Below are 19,923 nucleotides of genomic sequence, written 5' to 3' on the forward strand. Positions count from 1 at the left end.
GTTTTTCTTCCTTGTTCTTACACCCTAACCTATTTCTCCTTGAACTAGTAATATGTTTAGTAATACCTTTACTTTTTTAAAGTATCTTGATATCTGTATATAAATATGATTCAAATGCTTAAAGTTTTATTTTCATTTTTTATATTTTATTTGATAATATTTCCCTCAGTTACTTTTTATTTTAAAAAATGGTTTGTCAATATACTTATTAAAAAATTAGAAGATAGAGATTTAGAATTTTTTAAATTAATAAATATATTAATTTTGTTCTTTATTTTCTTAAACTTCAAGAATGTATCTTTCAATAGCATCTCAATTTTCTTATCAGCTGAAGTCCATATCTCCCTCTCTATATGCTTAAAAATCTTTTTGCTATCTAGCAAAGTGATACTAACTGTTTTGGTAGATTTTGTCTCTTCAAATTTTCTAAGCTATCTTTTTTGTTTTAATATATTTATTCCAAATTATTATTATCATTCTGGTGGCTCCTCATAAAATTGTATCATGTTTATAATCTAATATTAATGTTATTAGGAGAGCTGAGGTATCAATGTAACAATTGCTTCAAATCTTACCGTTACGTCAAAGGGCTTCAGAGGCATCAACAGTATGAATGTGGTAAGGAACCTAGTTTTGGATGTCCTCATTGTCCTCACAAGACAAAACGCAAGGGTTCATTGATGTTACATATCTATAATAAACATAAGTTGTAAATTTGGTCAAATTCAAAGTAAAAGAAATCAAAAAAGAGTTGTTAAATTTGTATGGAAAAAATTCTTAGTCAAATTTTTTATGTTTAATGTAATATTTAATTTTGTATAGTTTAATAGCTGTGTTAATGTATTTATTTTATATTGCTGTTATTCTGAAGTAATTAAATATATTTAATTCATATATATAAAAAAATTGGATTTTAAGGTTCTAGGTGCACAGAGAATATGACAAATATTGTGAAATGTGGCAACAGAATTGTATGTTATTCAGCATAGCATCTTTGACAGTTACACTGAGCACTATGCCATGCCAATAAAGTTTTTACTAACCTGTCATACAACATAGTTTGTATGTAATAATAAAAATACCTCATGTCTCAATAACACTGAGGAAACACCATTAACCACAGTGACTATTTTCTAACCGATTGAGGAATATGTATGAAATTGCAAAAGTCAATAATTTGGAAAATGGTTAAAAAGTCCCATAACATATAATGGTGATTATTTAAAATATATTTTAGTTTACAGCTACTTTTCTATTGTTATTTATTTATTTTTTTTGTAAAATCAATGTTTTCAAATTAAATATAATTTTATCGATATTTGCCTTATAAGTTTAAATATTATTTTGATGTAAATATTAATAATCATTTTCATTTTTTTTTTACCTGCATTTCAGTTGGTGATAATGTAAACAATTTCCCTTGAAAACAAAATGAATAAAATACTTTTATGATAGTTTGATAGCAGGTTTCTCAAAGTATCCACAAACTGTTTGTATTGTAGGGCAAGTTGGGAATGGATCACTACTGAAACATATATACCAACCAATCTCAACACGAAATGTGATCATTTTATTTTTTTTTAAAAAAACTAAGAGTGTATGTTGTTTTCATGCAATACCCCATCAATTTTCTTTTAATCCAAAATCCATATCTGCTGTTTATATGGATACTAGTCCTTGTGTTACTCTCCTTGTACCAAAGAGATATTAACTGTTTTGGTTGAATTTGTCTATAAATTTTGTATGACATTATTTTTTTACTTTTTTACTTTTTTTATTTCAAATTATTATTAGTATTAATTTTCAAATTATTACTATCATTCTTGTGGCTATTGAATATTAATAATAATATTAATGTTATTAGGAGAGCTTAGACATCAGTGTAACGATTGCTTCAAATCTTATCGTTACATCAAAGGGCTTCAGAGGCATCAACAGTATGAATGTGGTAAGGAACCACAGTTTCTCTGTAAGTTTTGTTCTTACCGAACAAAAAGAAAAGAAAATCTAACTATCCATATTTATAATAAACATAGCAATTCCAAGATATTATGAATTCTAACTAGTTATTATTTGAAATGTTATGTATGAAATTTAATGTATTAAATTTAAAATAAACCAATAACAATAATTTTGGTTTAGTACTTTATTTCATCACAATTATAGACACCAGTTCTTTATACAAACATTTTATCCACTTACAGAATTTTATATGAATTCCTTTAATTCCAGGGTTTAATTTTTTATGTTCCTTTAATTCCTTTTTAATTTCAGGGTTGTTGTACACTTGTGAAGCCTGTAACAAAAGTTATAGTCATTCACGTACCCTCAAGAGGCACAGAAGGTTGGAATGTGGAAAAGTTCCTCAATTTCATTGTCAGTGGTGCAGTTTTAAAACAAAAAGAAAAGAAGGTCTAACTTTACATGTTTATAACAAACATAACATATCCTACAAGTAACCAACCTATTCTGACAAGATTAGGGGGTCAAGTTTTCATTCCATGGGGCCCCACCAAATAAAAATCAAACCCCCCAGGCTGCATTCGAAGTGGCGCAGCTGCAGATTTGAGGTTGTTAAGGTGACGTATCGTCTCCCTAGACTACAAATAGCCTCACTATTCAGCTGACAGCTCAGAGTGAGACAAGAGAGCCCAGGCAAAGGCTGTTTACAAAGGAGTCCGTTGTAGAAGTTGTCTAGTGGTCCGGTCCCTCTACTTGGCAGGAGTTCTGCAAGATAATAAAGATATATAAGAGAGGTGCTTTTTCAGTTAGTGAAAAGACCATGCTGTGAACTTATAAGCCACACACTTCCTCATGAAAGATTTTTCTCCTACTCATAAATCACACAAAAACACATAGAATGTTAGAGAACTGTAAAGTATAAACAAATAATTCATATATTTTCAACTTGAGTGAAAACATGTTATATTTTGAATCTAAATTAAGTAATTCTGAAAAATATATAAATAGAAGCAATTCTTCATTTTGGTTTTGTTACTTTTTTTTTTCCTTTTAATCAGAAAACCCTCAACAGATTGAACAACTTTGACTGTAAATTTATTTTAAAACTGTATATTTTGCTAAGTTGCTAAAGATCTATGTATATGTTTGCCCTTTATCAATTTACCATACTAATGAAACAATCTAGCTTATTATAACAATTTCAAATAGTTAAAAATATTTTACTGTTTTATCTGTAGTTAACTGGTAATTTGAAAAAAAATCATAAACTGATATAAGTACCATGTTAAATAAATAATTACATCATTAATAAATCAAACACTAATGTTCTTTTATTTTCATATATTGTAAATGGTACATATTTGTTCCCCAGAACCCATAAATCTCCTTTTATTTTCATATATTGTAAATGGTACATATTTGTTCCCCAGAACCCATGAATATGAATATGGTCCAAGTATGAACTTGATATAAGACAAAAAATTGAAAGCATGGCGTTTTATGCCAAAAAGGTCTGATCAGTTAATTTTCTGACATTGGTGAACTCATAGTTTTATTTTTTTAATCTATCATTGAATACTTCTTAAATATTGAATGAATATTATTTTAAAACTAATTTTTTTTTTATTATAAATTTTAGGCTTACTGTATGGCTGTTCTTTCTGTGGCAAGAGATATTCACAATCACGCAGTCTTAAAAAACACTTGAAGTATAATTGCGAGAAAGCACGACAATTTCAATCTTTTTAAATTGTTGAGGTGAAAAACTTCTAAGTTGAATATAATCTATTCTATATTTTCCATTGTACAATGTTTTGAGACAATTGTCCCATATTCATGCACCTTTATAATACTAAAAATAATAATTTATTTTCATCCATGTCATATATGTGTATATGTAATTCTTGTAATTCTATTTATCCCATACTTGTCATATTTTTAATTTCACTATTGAAATCGTGTCATCCATATATCATACTTGAAAATTGTTTTACACTGCATTATTTAAAGTATTTTCCTGCACTATTGCTGCAATCATCTCTCTCTTGCACAAACCAATGCTCAATATTGGACATTACTTCTTTGGACCATGTCAACATGTCTAGTATACTGTTTTGTTACCTCCCTATTGATATGTATAATTTTAATCTATTGTGTAATAAAAATTAAAATTTATGATTTTTTATGATTGGAGTATTTTATTCTCATTTATTTTCTTTGATTTTTTATGTTTATATGGCTAATCTATTTATAATATCAATGTAATGTGTATTTAAATGTTTTGTGTCAGTTTTATTGTTGACTGTCTTTAATATTTTTGGTTATATAGATTGCTTCCAGAAACCTTCAGCTTTTAGTGTTTTGTATTATGTCTATTATTGTGGGATTTTTGAAATTGAAATTATGGTTTAACATTATGCTGTGGTAAGCCAGTGCAGTGCAATTTGTATTTTTGACATTTTTACTGTTAGTGATATGTTGCTTGATTCTGGTTTCTAGCTTTTTGGATGTCTCTCCAATATATATTTTCTCACCATTTTCACAATCTATCTTGAATACAGCATTTAACTTTTCCATTTTATTTATTTTGTCTTTCATGTTAGACAGTTTGGGTTTCAACTTATTTTTATTATATAAACCAGTTATAATATTTATATGATCATATTCTATTAATGTTCTTTTTATTTTATCAGTTAGGCCTGGTATGTATTGTAGTTTAATGAATTTTTTTTTTTTATCATTATTTGATGTTTTGCCTTGTCCTTTTTCACTATTATGATTAACTGTAACCCTATTGTTTTCTTCCGTAAAAGTCAGTGATTCTCCTCTTGACTTAGTGTTTTTGCTGTTCCATTTTTCTTTGTTGGTCTGACTGTTTTTATTTCTCTCAATCTCTATTTTCTATATTGTTTTTGGTTGTATGATTGTTGTTTATTTTATTGTACCATATTCTATTAATCAATCTTTTAGAGTAAAAATTTTCTATTAACATGTTTTCTGTTACTACATGTCTTACTTCTGTTACTTCTGTCTGTCTTGATCTGTTCCATGTATATGTTGTCTGTTTAGTTAATTGCTCTGTCTTTCAAATTTTTGACTATGTTTAGTTTTTGATAATTTGTGTAGTTTGAAAAATAATTTAATAATCTATTACTACTATTGCATTTTTTGGTCCATTTAGTGGTTATTTTGTCCCTATCTAAAATAATATCCATATCCATAAATCTGATTTTTTTTTTTTTATTTTGAGGTCTTTCTACAGTGAATTTTATTCTTTTGTGGAATTTATTAAATGTATCTAAAATTTCATAGTAACTGTTTATCTTTGTTGTTATTATTATTATTATAAATAAATAATTTCATCATTTATAAATCAATGACTGATGTTCTTTTATTTTCATTTATTGTAAATGGTACATATTTGTTCCCCAGAACCCATGAATCTGTGGTCCGAGTATGAACTTGGTATAAGACAAAAAAGTGAAAGCATGGTGTTTTATGCCTAAAAAGTCTGATCAGTCAATCTTCTGACATTGGTGAACTCATAGTTTTATTTATTTTTTCTATTATTGAATACTTTTTAAAAATTGAATGAATATTATTTTAAAACTAATTTCTTTTTATTATAAATTTTAGGCTTACTGTACAGTTGCTCTTTCTGTGGTAAGAGATATTCACACTCACGGAGCCTTAAAAGACACTGGAAGTATGAGTGCGGGAAAGAACCCCAATTCCAATGTCCTCACTGTCCACATCGAACAAAATTGAAAACCAATTTGAAAGCACATATTATTGCTAAACATATAAAATTAAACCATAGTAAATAAGTGTTTTCCATTAAAATTGATTGTAGAATTGTATAATTTTTATGTAAAATATATATTTTAGTTGATAAAATTTTCATTTTAATAAAATTATTTATTTAGATAATAATATTGTGTTTGGATGGCAAATAAATCCTTTTGGTTTAGCCAAAGAGAATGAAACTCTTTTGATCTATTCTTATCTTTTCACCATCTTATTAATCCTATTTTTGTAGCACATGATGGTACAACCACTTGACAGTCTTTAGTTCATTAAAGTTCTCATTTTTTGTTTATAGAATAACAGTTCACAATATTGTGATAATGCATGACACTCTCTCCTATGTTTGCCTATTGCTCAATTATAATCCAATACAGTAACATATCCATAATTTGTTCAAAATATTAAGCAAATGTTTTTTATTGTAAAAAAAAAAAATGATGACCAAAGGTAGTTATTAGCCAGCCCAATAAACTATTTCAAATTTTTTCTGAAACAATTGTTTAATTAATAAATAGGTACTTTTAAGATGTATAATGATTTAAAATTCATTCTATTTATGAAATTATTGGTTCATAAATTTTGGTTGTATAAAGATCCATTACAATAAATTATGCAATTCTTATTGTAATATATATTTAAAATTATTTGTTTAAAATTTATTGTAAAATAAAATGTTAGTACTATATTATTTGCATTAATGTAATTCATGGAAGATGCTAATCATTAAAGTGTGATAAATTTACTTCTATTTAATAGTGTTAATGAAGTAATAATAGAACTATTTAAAAAATAATGAACTTTGTTTTTTACAAAAGTTACTACGATTTTTTTATAATTCCAAAATAGAGATTCTATTTAAATTTGAAAAATCTTTTGATGTTCTTGATTTTAATATTACTTTTAAGATTTTTCCAATCCCAGAATTGTTAATGATAATTAATTGGGAACCATATAAATCTGATTTGTCAATATAATCATAATTATAAATTTCTGCTTCCAAATTCTTATCAAAGGGTAAAATATTGAAAGTAACATATAAAAAAAAATACATCATTTTGGAGTTAGTTTTCAGAATGAAAATGGTGATTTAAAAAAAATTGTTTTTAAAATTATTAATATAATATGTAATTGTTTTTAAATAAAATTTGTTGAATTTTGAAATTGTATTTTTTTTTCTAAATCTAATCTGTATCCTATTTCCAAACATGATTATAAATTGATGTATGATTTCAATAAAAGTTTAAATGTATGTATTTATAATTTTTATTCTTTTACAGGTAAAGTAAATACTTGTTCCTAGTCAAAATGACGTAATTCTGATTTAAAGTTGTCTAAAATAACAACCTGAATTGTACTTTATAATTACGGAAAGATTGTTTAATTATTTTTAACAGGTAAATATTTATTACATTTTAAAAATTATTATTGAATTTTCCATTGAATATTCTTTTCATTTCTGAACTCAATTTAATTTTTTTCTACCTGAAGTTCATGAAGTATTTAAGAATATTAATGTATAGCTTTCGGAAGTTCTATATCTTATGAAAGTTATAAGTTATACTTTAAATACATAATAACATAAATAAATATGAAATTAAACATAATAATATTTATCTTCATAATAATTTTCTAGAATCAAACTTTAATGAAACTAATTTTTTTTTTCAGTATCTTCATTTAACATTAAAATAACATAAAGGTTGGTATTTTTTGTTTGTGATAGTAACAAATTCTTGCTTGAATTGATTGATTATTTGGAATTGAAAATTTATTATTAGTTGGATAATGAGTATATGTCTATATCGAACAGAAATTATGCTATACAATCAATATAATCATCTAAATTTTAACCTCTCTTTTGTGATTGCTTAGCTAATCATGGTAACTGTTAATATATATCCATGAACTGATGTTTGTTAACGGGCATCTTTTTAGTTAATTTTAACATGCTTTTAAGATATTTATCTAAGATCGATTTAATTAGGTTTGTGTCAATTTTCAGTTCCTGAATCTCAATGGGATGCATACATAGGGAATGGAGTATAAGAAACTTACTATTTCAGATAAGTTTTGATGTTTCAATGTTATTAAAAGCTAAAATCCATTTTTAATGACTATTATTGGTATTATCTTCCAGTTTAAGGTTTTGTAATCACCCAATTAATATTTTTGTGAAATAAGTTGTTAGTCATAAAAAAGTTGGGTGAAGGGCATTCTTGGATTGTAAAATTGATATGATTACCGATGAAGGAATGTTATCTTCTAGACTTTTAACTAACTAGTTGTTTAACCCACACCTTTAATTTTTCAAAATTTTGAGAGAATTGTATGTTAGGCTTATATATCAAGTTAGTGTTGGTTTATTATTTGTGGTTGATATCTTAGCATTGTTGTATGGTATTAGTGTTTATTGTCTAATGCAACTAATAGATTAACCAAAGAGACACTCCGAATCTGATTAAAAAAATGACACTTGTTAGCCACTAAAAATCTGTATCATATGTAATAAGGTGATATCATGTTAAGTGTGCAGTGTAGTAAAAATATTCACTGGAAATTAAAAATAAATTTTGGTCAGTAACTGAAGCAAAGTTGGTGGGTTCTTGGAAAAAGTGATTGATTACCGATGATTTCATCGACTTTATTTTTAAAGTTAAAAAATATATTTTAAACAAGAATAACAATCAAGGAACATGTTTTAATACAATAGAAATATAATATAAAGTATTTTTATGAATGTTGGTTGCATTGTTTGAATCGTTTGTTTAATTCAGTAGTTTAAAAATTCTTAACTGTTCGGTAATTGGTGAGTTTACCCAACAAACTGCATAAGTGATGTAAAATTATGAGTGAATTATGTATATATAGTGAAAATAATTCATGGATATATTTTGAGATCAGGTGAAGCTGGTCATTAATAAGAAAAGAAAATACTACTAGTTCAACAAGTTTCTTAAAAGAGATAAAGCCTACCAATTCAGTTGCCACCATGATGGTTGTCGACTTTAACATTGAAGATTATAGAATGTTGCAGGCTATTATCATTAAGTACCATTAATTTCTACAATAATTCTTCAGAATCAGATTTTGTGAGAAATAGAAATCTAAGATTTTGTAAGAAGTACAAGCTTAAAATAAGCCATTTAAAAAAAAAAAAAAAAAGAGAACTTTTTTCTCAGGGAAAAGACAATTCCCAATTACTTACTTCTATAGCAAAAATCCAAAAAAATTGGACATGTCATGTTCTGCCTGACCACCACAGATTTAGTAGCAAGATCCTGTGCTTGGGCCAAGAGGTATTGTATTTTAGGGTTAAGTAATATAAAAATGGTATTCAGTTGTATTCAGAGCTCTTTTATTCTTGCCTGATATGGGAGTTAAACTTGAATCTGCCCTTGACTATCCAACTAGTGATGAGATAAAAAAAAGAGATCATCCGACATAGAAAGGATTGCTGTAGAGGATTGTAATAATATGTAATTCTATCTGACCAGCTGTTAAGTGCTTTCATAGGCTCATAAGACTAAGACTTTCATTAATTAACACCTGTGCTACAGTTCCTACAAAATTTGAATATAAGTTTAATTCATAACAATTTTGAAACTGAATATATCGGATATTCTAAAGTTTATAATTAAAATTAATTTAGATATTAAATGTTATAGAATATTCATTTATCTGTAACTTTGCATGGATATACATTTCTATTTGTTTATATGAGTGCATAAATAGTTATGCTATTGTGGATATTTAAAAATAATATTTGAATTATTTCATTTATTATGTAAAATTATTCAGATCAACTTTTTTTCCTTACAGGTCGAAAACCACGATCATTAGGCAGATCGTATCAATGTGGAACATGTTACAAAACATATAGATATTCTCATGGCCTCCAAAGACATCTGAAATATCAGTGTGGGAAGGAACCTCAATTTCAATGTCCCTACTGTCCGCACAGGACCAAACTGAAGACTAATCTTAAAGCTCATATCATTGCTAAACATTTAAATGAATACAATTGAGTTGTTTTATCTTAATTAATTTATAATAAAGTATCATACACAATAGTATCACTACCGAACCATGTTCATTCCATTCCAACTATGGAATAACAATCGTACAGATTTTATGAAAATCTTTATAGATTAAATCAGATGAACGTGATATATTCATCACATACATTATGTTTGAAGATTTCTTACTACTTTTTTTTTATTACTTTTTTTTTCTTAGTAAAATAGTATTATTTCATACTGTGTCATAATATTGAGTTATGAAATAAAATTCTTGTGCATGAAACTATTTTGTTTCAAATATCAATATAAAATATATATTAAAAAAAATATAATATAAACTTCAATCTATCTACTCAGACCATATAACTTTATTTTTAACACCATTCTACTAGCTGATAATAATCCAACTACTTAAAAAAATAACAACCAGTACCATTACACCTTTAAAGGATATTGGGTTCAGTACTTGGCTAGGGAGTTTGTACTGTTTCTAGACCAACGGTTGTGCAAGGAGGTGTTTTTGACAGAATCTCACTTAATTGCTATGTTTTCCACAAATCAAGAGTATCTACTTTATTTAGAGGCTGGGTGTGCCCCAGGGATTTCTCTCAACCCCAAGTTCGAATCACAGCTAATGTAACAGAAAAATAATTATCTTCTGCAGTTGGACTTGAACTTGGCTGAGGAAATAACAGAATGGTGCCTTACTACTTCACTTATGAAATAAAAAAAAGATTCACATACTTATAGGCTGGAAAGTGCCAGTTTCATTGGAAAAAGTTATTGGTTTTTTCCCCCCTACCATCTAGGCTATGTATTCTATTCATTATTCTAGGTCCCCACCTCCCTCCACCTCAGAAGGAAAGATTTCTTCTGTCTCTACTAGGTTGCTGCTTGTTTTTATTCTTTTAAAGTTTGAGGTGCAAATTACCTTTATTATTAAAGGTTTGCTCTAAAGGCAAGATATAACATTATTTGAGAAGAAACATTGCTATTGAATCATAACGCTGAGGCAAAATAAAATACTAAAATGTAGCACTCCTTTACCTTTAGCTTTACTGCACTGTTATTTTGTAATTGTCTTTTTTTTATCTATTTTTTTTAAAGCAATGTTTCAAAATTTCATTGTATTAAATGAAAATTTGATTGTATTAAAATTCATTGTATTAAATTTTTTTTCTAAAATTTTCTGAAGATATTTATTCCAAATGTAGTTCAGAATGAAAAAAAGGAAGTTAAGGAACAGAAATGAACAAATGTTAAAACTATGTAAACAATGATGAAAATGATATCAACTCGGACTTATTAGAAATTTCATTTTTTATTTTAGTCAGTAATATTTTCATGCACAAGAACTTCTATAACAATCTAGTAATATAGATATGTATACCTGATTTACTAATAAAATCATTACATTTAATATTTTTGTGTTTTGTATGAAATCTATTATTAGTGTTTTATAAAAAAAAATATTATGATTTTTAAAGCTATAGAATGATTCTAGTTAATCATAAACGTGGTGATTAGTTTCTAAACCCAGCTCAATCCAGTTGATTTTAAATCTTTACATGAAACACTAAAAACATGATTGTGCTATGGGTCAATTTTTTAATACTGGATTGAGACACTTAGGTATAAATTAAATTATGTGAACTATAGTGAATTAAGAACTTGTGAAAAAAAAAATGAAAACAATTTTTAGGAAAAAATGGTAGTTTTGAAACTAACCACTAACTTTTGAAGCTAATTCAATTCTGTATGAAAAAACATTATTTTAATATTTTGTTGAAAAAAAAGTTGTTTTATTTATGTACATATATTTATATAGATATATTTCCTGTTTATTGTAAATAGAAATGAACTTTTTGGTATAAGTAGATTGTTTGAATTTTTTCTTTGTCGAACTACCCATATTGAGATAATTTATAAAAATATAAATAAACTAAAAAAACAAAAACAATAGTAGAAGCTTGAAAATGGCTTTCTTTATCTAAAACGGCATTAAATAAAGAATTTTTGTTACAAGACTATGTATAAGGTTTATGCGAAAAAGTGAATTTGAATGTTGAAAATTATGTTTAAAATATTATTGATGGTTTTACAGGTGTAATATGTGAGTTATGCCTATAAATATTTTCCCAACCAAGATGATTGACACAGAAAATAAGAATAGCACCATTTGAAATTCTTAATCAGTTAGAAGAAATAATGGAGCCATTTTAATTGTTAAAATGTAATCAGACAATTGACATGAGTTTCTTTGGAAAAAACATGTTTAATTATTTATTATCAATAGTTTTATAGTTATGTACCAATATTATTAAGCATTTATGTAATGATGAAAATTAGATACTAGAAGACTGATCCTAGTCAAAGGATTATTTGGTCTGTTGATTAAAAATTGAACTAATCAGAGATTAGAAATCAAGACTTTTGATTTTTATTCGCATTCATCTTTAAAACAATGTTAAAAATGGAGTTGAGATTTTTTTGTTATTTAACATATCGGTACCGATTTAAAAGTTAAATGATCTTTAAAAAAAATTACTGTCTAAATATTTTACTTACTTATTTTCCCAAGCATTAAGGGTCTTCTTAGTTGGAAACAATATAAAAGAAATATTTCACATTTTAATAGTTCAAGAGTCCAAAGAAAGTTGATCACACCATTGAAGCAGAAGTTTGGTTATAAAGCTAAATCCTGCTGATCTTTCTAGTTTTTATTATCTTTATTCTGTATAATATCCTTAGATAGGGTGAGTATATTTAATAACGTTGCACATTCCATGGAAAAAAGCAAACTTTGAAAATGTACAGTGTCTGAAGTTATAAAACAAACTTTAATGACACAGAACTAATTATTAACAAAACCAAACTATAATGAAATGCAGCAATGCTAGTTAAACTGTCAGGCATTCTTAATATTTTTATACATTTAAATTAGCTATAATAATCAATATTACCCACAAATCTTCTGCATTTTGTTTAATTCTGCATTTAAATATTGAATAGACTCTGACAAGTCATTGAACTCTCATTTCAGTAAATTATTTATAGTAAGTATTTATCGGTCTTTGTCATAAAGACTATAGTCAAAAATTATATGACCAAAATTTTGTGTAGTCTGTTAATTGTAATGATAGTAGCCATTTGGTGATAAATTAAATCTTTTTAAATAATTATTATTTTTAAGAATAAGAATCACATGCTTATTCTTAATTTACTTGTACTAGAACTTTTTGAATTTTCAACACCATAAATATTTATCTGGTCTTATTACTCTTAAATAGAACATATATTGCAAATTCCTTATTACTGTTATTTAGCATATTAATTATTACTGTTTATCTATATACTAAAATTAGGTTAAATTCTTTATATTACATATTTATTGATGATTTTTGTATTCTCTATGATTTACTTTGTTTCAGTTCTACTATTAGAATATCTTTCTTCTTTAGTGACAACACTAGTATGTATTCAGGCCATACTTAATGCCCTGTTGCGTTTGATAACCATAAGGATGATTAAAATAAAATTAATTGTGGCAGTCTGAAATGAAACTTCTGGAAATGAAATAATGTATTAAAATTGTATTAATAATGATCGTGCGTTCCCTCTTGTAGCTTAAGGTAGGAAATATTAGTCCCATAATAATTACAATTGAACAGCCATCTCCTAAGTCAATTCTAACAGCAAAGTTTTTTATTGTAATAGTAGAAAATAAGATTACAAAAGCTTACTTAAGCAAACTGGCACTGCCAGGTTTGTTAATTTCCTGTAAGCTCCTACCCTCCTATTGTAATATAAAAATTTTCCTGCTAGAATTGACCAGTTTTGCCCTCCGCCACTACTTCCATTTCATCTTACGTCAGGAAATCAAGTTACTCTGATATATTTATGAATATATAATTTTTTTTCTTGAGTCCTAGAACGTTGGTAAAGAAGTTTCACTTCAATATATTTTAGAAGACCCTCTAAATGAATCTCAGCATTCTCATTCTGATTGGAAAAGAAGGTAACCTCTAAATAACCTCAGGAATGGTACAATTAGCTCAATTATACCACAGATTGAGCCTGTGCCAACTTATAACAGGTTAGAACAGCCCCCATTAAGAACAATAAAAACAAAAAAGTTTTAATGTACGTTTTTGTTTCCTTACGTTAATTTGATATATGCCATTAGGTATTACAACTATTTGCATTAAAGTATTTTATATTTTGTTTCAGTTATCATACTATAATGAAAAAAATAATATCTAATCTATTTATCTTTTCATGATCCAATTAAAATGATAATTTTCAAATATATTTAGAATTTAATGTCAATAATTATATTTATATAGCAGGAAAATTTAAAGTTAGTTATTAATAGTTAGTTATTAATTTATAGTTAGTAGATTTAAAGTTTTAAAAGTATCATACTAACCCACCCAGGCCAGAATCGAACTGGCACTCCTATAGGTTTAACACTGCTAAGGTGATGCATTAACAATCTCGGCTGAACTCATGAACCATTAAAAATGGCTAGTAAATAAATTGTAGTTTTGTTTAGTTCTAGTTTCTTTCTTGATTTTTTAGCCATAGACCTGTATCCAGTATATTTTTTTCAGTTGAAAACCTTGAGATTATACCAATCTCCTATATCATTTTATTCTCTTAAATCTCCCTCTTTCATTGTCCTTTTGTTTACTTCCCCCATGACACCTAAAATTTCCTAGTCTTATCTCTAATTTTATCTTAACTCTATAGTGGGCTCACTAGTGAACCCATTTAAGAAAACAAATTTGATGGATTGTTAATGAGATGTTTTGTTTTGTATAGAGATTTCTTTTAAATCTATTTCTTCATTTTTTTCTTAATGGTTCTACTCTTTGGCTCAGTTGAATTCCTTAAAAGTTAATCAAATATCTTAAATTTAGTCATTTTCATTCAACATTAACTGAAGGATGATAAGTCAGTATTTTCCAAACAAGAATAAATATATTATTCATTACCTTCAAGTTATTTAATTGTTTTGAATAATTTAATATTAATTGATTTATTAATATAAATTATTTAACAGGTATTGATTAAAAACTGATTGTTTACATCGGGACCTGTCCGTGCTGTACTTCAGGTACCCCGCTTGTATTTTAACTTAAAATTATTGTAGTGTGGAACAAAGGGGTGGTTGAAAATGTGAGCGACTTTCTGCTTATTAATGAACATGTATATTTTCCCTTTATTTCAAATAGTTAATTCCCTGGAGGGGCAGTTTGTGTTAGTGTGTTAATTGAATATAAGTTATTATAATGTTAAATATTTCAGAGGGTGGTTTCATAAGTAAAGGGATATGGCTTATCTGGTGACGTCCTCTAGCCGCTTTCCTCGTCTAAGTGTGCAGTGGGCAAAATGGTGAAGACCATGTGTCTTCGCCTGGTGCCAGAAATAAAGCATAGGTCTGTCTCGATCAGTGGCTGGCCTGGAAGTCCTCGACTCTGGCGTGATGGTAGGGGCAGGGCAGGTCCTAGATTGGATGGTGCATAGGCTGGGGGGGCATTGCAGTCACGGTGTCTTCAGGGTCTTCCAATGTCTGTTGCAAGGTGGGAATCAGAAAATGAGACCCCCGACCCCGACTTTAAATAAATTAAAAAAAGAGCCTAAAAATTCGGATTACTTAAATCCGACACTGATATTACTTACATAAAGAACAGATGTTCAAGCTAGATTGATATGAATAACATAATTCGAGTGCAAAATCAACTAGCCTGTTTGTCACCATGACGATAATATTGCTATTCATCATTATCTTAATTTTGGTTTTCTTTCATAGTACACATCTAATCCCTTGAAACTTAACATTTATAGATAATGATGTTTTAACATATCATTTATATGGTTGATGAATTATAAAATGTTATTAGTATACTCATCATCTTTCTTTTTGCTTGAATTCATTTTGCATATCTTAATTCATGAGAAAGACTTAATATTAATCTTCACTCAGATGGTGTAATCTTTTGAATTCTTGTTATTAACATATATTATATGTATGGTATTTAAAATTGTATAAATATAAATTCTATACATTTTTTTTTTATATTGCACATGCATTTGATTATATTTTTTGTGTTAATTAAATAACTTATAGAAATATTTTCTTGAAATCCTTTTGCTTTTTCACTAATTTTATATTTTTTATTCATTAATGGTATGTATTGCAGGTGGAATTCTTGGAAATTATCAATGCAATGTTTGTTTAAAAGCATACCGTTATTCTCATGGCTTAAAGAGGCATCTGAAATATGAATGCGGCAAAGAACCACAATTTCATTGTCCACACTGTCATTACAAAGCAAAGCAAAAAGTTCATCTTAAAAGTCATTTAGCCTTAAAGCATACCAGAAACTGGAAATTTCCCTAGGAAAAACATACTTCTATACAATAGTACAATTATTGATTTCAGTTTTGAAATATTTCGATTTTACATTCTATTAATTCTACATTTTTTATTTTGTATTCTTAAAAGAAAAGAAAAGTTTGATGTTTTTATTATGAGATATTTTTGTTATTCTGTTAACCAATAAACAATTTACAAATAATACACTTAAGTTTTTACATAGCTTTATAAAAATTATAGTAATTTCTTAACATTAGTCATTCTTAAGAATTATTCCTTTATGATATTTTTAAAATATTTCAATATATTCAGAATAAGATCTTGATTTTGAATGTATTTGTAATTAAAGATATGTTTTCATTTAATGAGAAGTAATTATTATTAAATTAAATTTGTCCTTTATTTATTAAACTTATTTCAGAAACGTGTTTGTTTTTATTTGCTATTTTCTGTTTAAACATAATATGTTAGCGCTAGCTTTAGAATTACATAGAATATTTAAAAATATAAAAGAAAATCAGGTGTTATTTCAGCCATTTTAATATTAATTTTTGGGACGTGTATAAAGAGGTTCTTCAATTGATCATTCTGGTTCAACTCTGTATTAAATAAATTTTATAATAAAATATTTGTCCTTATAATCATATTTCATTAATTTAGAATAACCTATATATGTGTGAGTGTTTATATATTTTTACACACACACACACAATGATTCATATACACCAAATGATCATTCTGAATGTTCTACTCTTTATTATGATTCTATGTTTTTAAATGATGTTTTCAAAAGTTTAAGGTGCATTTAGTCAGTCGGAGCAGATGAGATAATTTGGGAGCTCTGCTACCTGATGCTAAAACACACTGTGTAAGTCCATATGGAAACTGGTTCTCTGCTCACTTTTGCTTACTACCTGATTTATCTGTTCTGGTTAGATCATTTAAAGACTCCTTTAACTAGATCTAGATGTTGTTGTTTTTTTGTGTTTTTCCATTACTAAATAAATTGTCTTCCATGTTTTATGCCAAAACATGTAAAATAAAAGAAAGACGGCATCAACAGGTGTAGGCAGATTGCTATTTTATTTTGAGCAGCTTGAAGGGAAATAGAAAAAATGTCTCCCCATATAACATAATTAGAAATCATACTTGGTATTTCATCAGTTTTCATTGTATTTTGTTGATACTGATGGTAAATTAAAAAAATATTTCCATCATTAAATTACACTTTTAATAATGTGACTTCATATGTTATAGTGTATCAGGCTGATGAAGAAAGAGAATATTTTTCACATTTTATTATACAATTAAGTGAATTGATTAATTTTCTCATCACCTTTTATTTTTTTCTGTGTTTTAGGTGTGAAGAAAATTCACCAGTGTAGATCTTGTTTTAAATCCTACAGATATTACACTGGGCTAAGGAGACACCAGAAATATGAATGCGGAATGGAGCGCCAGTTTCAATGTCCTCATTGCCCATACAAGGCAAGACAAAAAATTCACCTGAAAAATCACATAGGTCTTAAACATCTCAATCTCTGCAGGTGAAGAGTATTTAAAAAATAGTCTTATAATTTTGCTTCATTTAATAAGGGTTATTGTATACTTTAAAAAAATAAAATAAATAAATAAAGGCACTTTCTAGCTCTTGATGAATTTCTGATCAATGAATATGATTATCGGCTGGTATGGTTTGATGGTTTTAGTAACTTAAAGATCATGAAGCTTGTCCTTTCGCTCCATAGTTGAGAATTGCCTATAAGTTAACTATTTGAAATAAAGAGTATTACAGATATATATAAAAATTAAACTCTTACCTGGCATTAGTTGCTAAGTTGTTATCACGCTTTTGGTTACAAATAGGTATTTCTCTCACATGTCAAATTTACCTATTTCTATTGTGTTTCCCTTTATTAAATGTGGATAAAATAACATTATTAATTATGTAATGATATATACAATCATTACTATTGGATAAGAAAAAAATATTTATTTTATATAAGTACATACTTATTAAAACTTCTAAAATTTACCGTACCATGTTTTATATGATGGTGTACAGTTTATAGACAAATTTCCACTAGAAAAAAAAATTTGAAGCTAAAAGAATCAGCCTATAGAAGCCTTTGATTGTGAATGGCAGCTTTGCTATGCGATGAGAGAAAATTTCAGAGCTAAAGATCAATGTTTATTATAAAGTAGGTGTTTGTATAATGCATTTAAACCAGGAACATATTCCCTTCTAGCCATTAAAGGATTGGTCAGTATGATAGAAGGGATTCCAGGGATAAAGATGAAAGAGAATTTTTAAAGTTATAAAAACTTATTTTTTGTGAGAAAGAATCTCATATAACAACTAATGCTGGGTTGATATATAATTCATAAATTTAGTATGTGCTCAAATATCATATACTGCCTACAACAGTTACAACATTATGCTGGGACTACTAGATGCTGTGATTATGTTTCATAAATCTTGACAATTTGAGAGAACATTGGTCATCATCTCTGGTTACAATTACAATTATCTACCAGAAGAAGGGATGTTTCCAATTAAAAGAAAATATCTCTTCTCTAAATTTATTGTTCAGTCATAGAAACCTGAAACTTAGAAAAAACTCTATTGGGTTTGTGGTTTGTTATATTAAAAAAAAAAAAATTAAATTATTTGTTTCTGAACCAGATTTGTTTTGTCTATAAATGTTCCTCGAATATTGTATTATAAAACCCCTTTTAAAAGCTTAAGTAATACTATATAGTTATATTATTCTTGTAGAAATTTTATTGGGTGCTATATTTTGACACCTTAACAAAAAAGTAAATGTATTGAGTACAATAAATGTAATTATTTTTTTTTAGATATGTTATTTTATTCCTTTAAAAAGCTATTTAAATAATCTAATTTAAATTATTTGAACAAATATATCAATAAGAGCCAAAGGCTTTAATAAGGCTCTTATTGTATAATTTTTGTCCTATTTGAGTTGTTTTTTACTGCATGTGGACAATCTTCCTTTTAATTACACATGGTCAAACAACAATTTTCTACTCATCTTTAAATTAAGACTACCAGAGAGAATCTGAATAAATCTGGGAGATTGAACCTGATAGAATTAAAATAAATTATTATATCCCCCTCTCAGGTGAATTATTAATTATTGTAAAAACCACCAGTAGTGCTCAAAATTTTACCGTTTAAGAGCTTAGGTGTAGTATAAACTAATTTAAATTTAGCTTTAAAATAATACAGTAACAGTTTCAAAGCATTACTCCAACATAGCTGCTGGGTGTGTACTCAGTTATGGACAACGTGTGGAGAACTATTATCCAAAATATTATTTTTACCTCATTGAATTATCAATAAATTTCCCCAAAAAATATAATTTTTAGACTAAGTCAGCATACAACAAATAAGTTGTTTATATATCAATCCTATATTGTAAATTAAATAATTTTTCTTTATATGAGGACTAAACTGTTAGCACTAATTATTTCAATAACTACCTATTTATAAAACTGGTTTTCATTTCCAAAAAATTACCCATCGTTCTATTTTAAAATTTCAATTCATCTCTTGAGTCAAAAAAGGCTGTATTTATTTATGTATTCATCAGTATTAGTCTGTTTTGGTGATATTCCTCATACAATCAACAGCCTTCATGTTTAAAGTTTCATAATTGTTATTCTTGTATTCAAGGAGGATTCAGCTTATTATATATAAGTAAGTAAGCTTATTTAAATCACTTATTA

The 19,923-nt window shown here is 27.1% G+C and overlaps 2 long non-coding RNA genes across 4 annotated transcripts in view; both read left to right on the forward strand.

The window, feature by feature from the left end:
* Nucleotides 1-200: 200 nt before the first annotated feature.
* Nucleotides 201-6,930, forward strand: LOC136795741 (uncharacterized). The gene is made up of 3 exons (XR_010843394.1): nt 201-1,213; nt 1,865-5,498; nt 5,599-6,930. It is a non-coding gene; the product is annotated as an uncharacterized lncRNA (long non-coding RNA).
* A 120-nt stretch (nt 6,931-7,050) lies between these two features.
* The window catches only part of LOC106679569 (uncharacterized), a 16,427-nt gene continuing 3,554 nt past the window's right edge, over nt 7,051-19,923 (forward strand). The window contains exons 1-4 of one of the 3 annotated variants that reach the window (XR_001343000.2): nt 7,051-7,163; nt 7,772-13,884; nt 15,995-17,101; nt 17,531-17,717. This is a non-coding gene — a long non-coding RNA (uncharacterized lncRNA). Of the gene's footprint in view, nt 7,164-7,771; nt 13,885-15,994; nt 17,718-19,923 lie in introns of all 3 variants that reach the window. The other 2 variants (XR_010843395.1, XR_010843396.1) reach the window with 2 other exon arrangements.

This window comes from Halyomorpha halys, unplaced genomic scaffold, assembly GCF_000696795.3.
Source record: "Halyomorpha halys isolate HHAL.00 unplaced genomic scaffold, Hhal_1.1 Scaffold208.1, whole genome shotgun sequence".
In the NCBI taxonomy this organism is placed as follows: domain Eukaryota; kingdom Metazoa; phylum Arthropoda; class Insecta; order Hemiptera; family Pentatomidae; genus Halyomorpha; species Halyomorpha halys.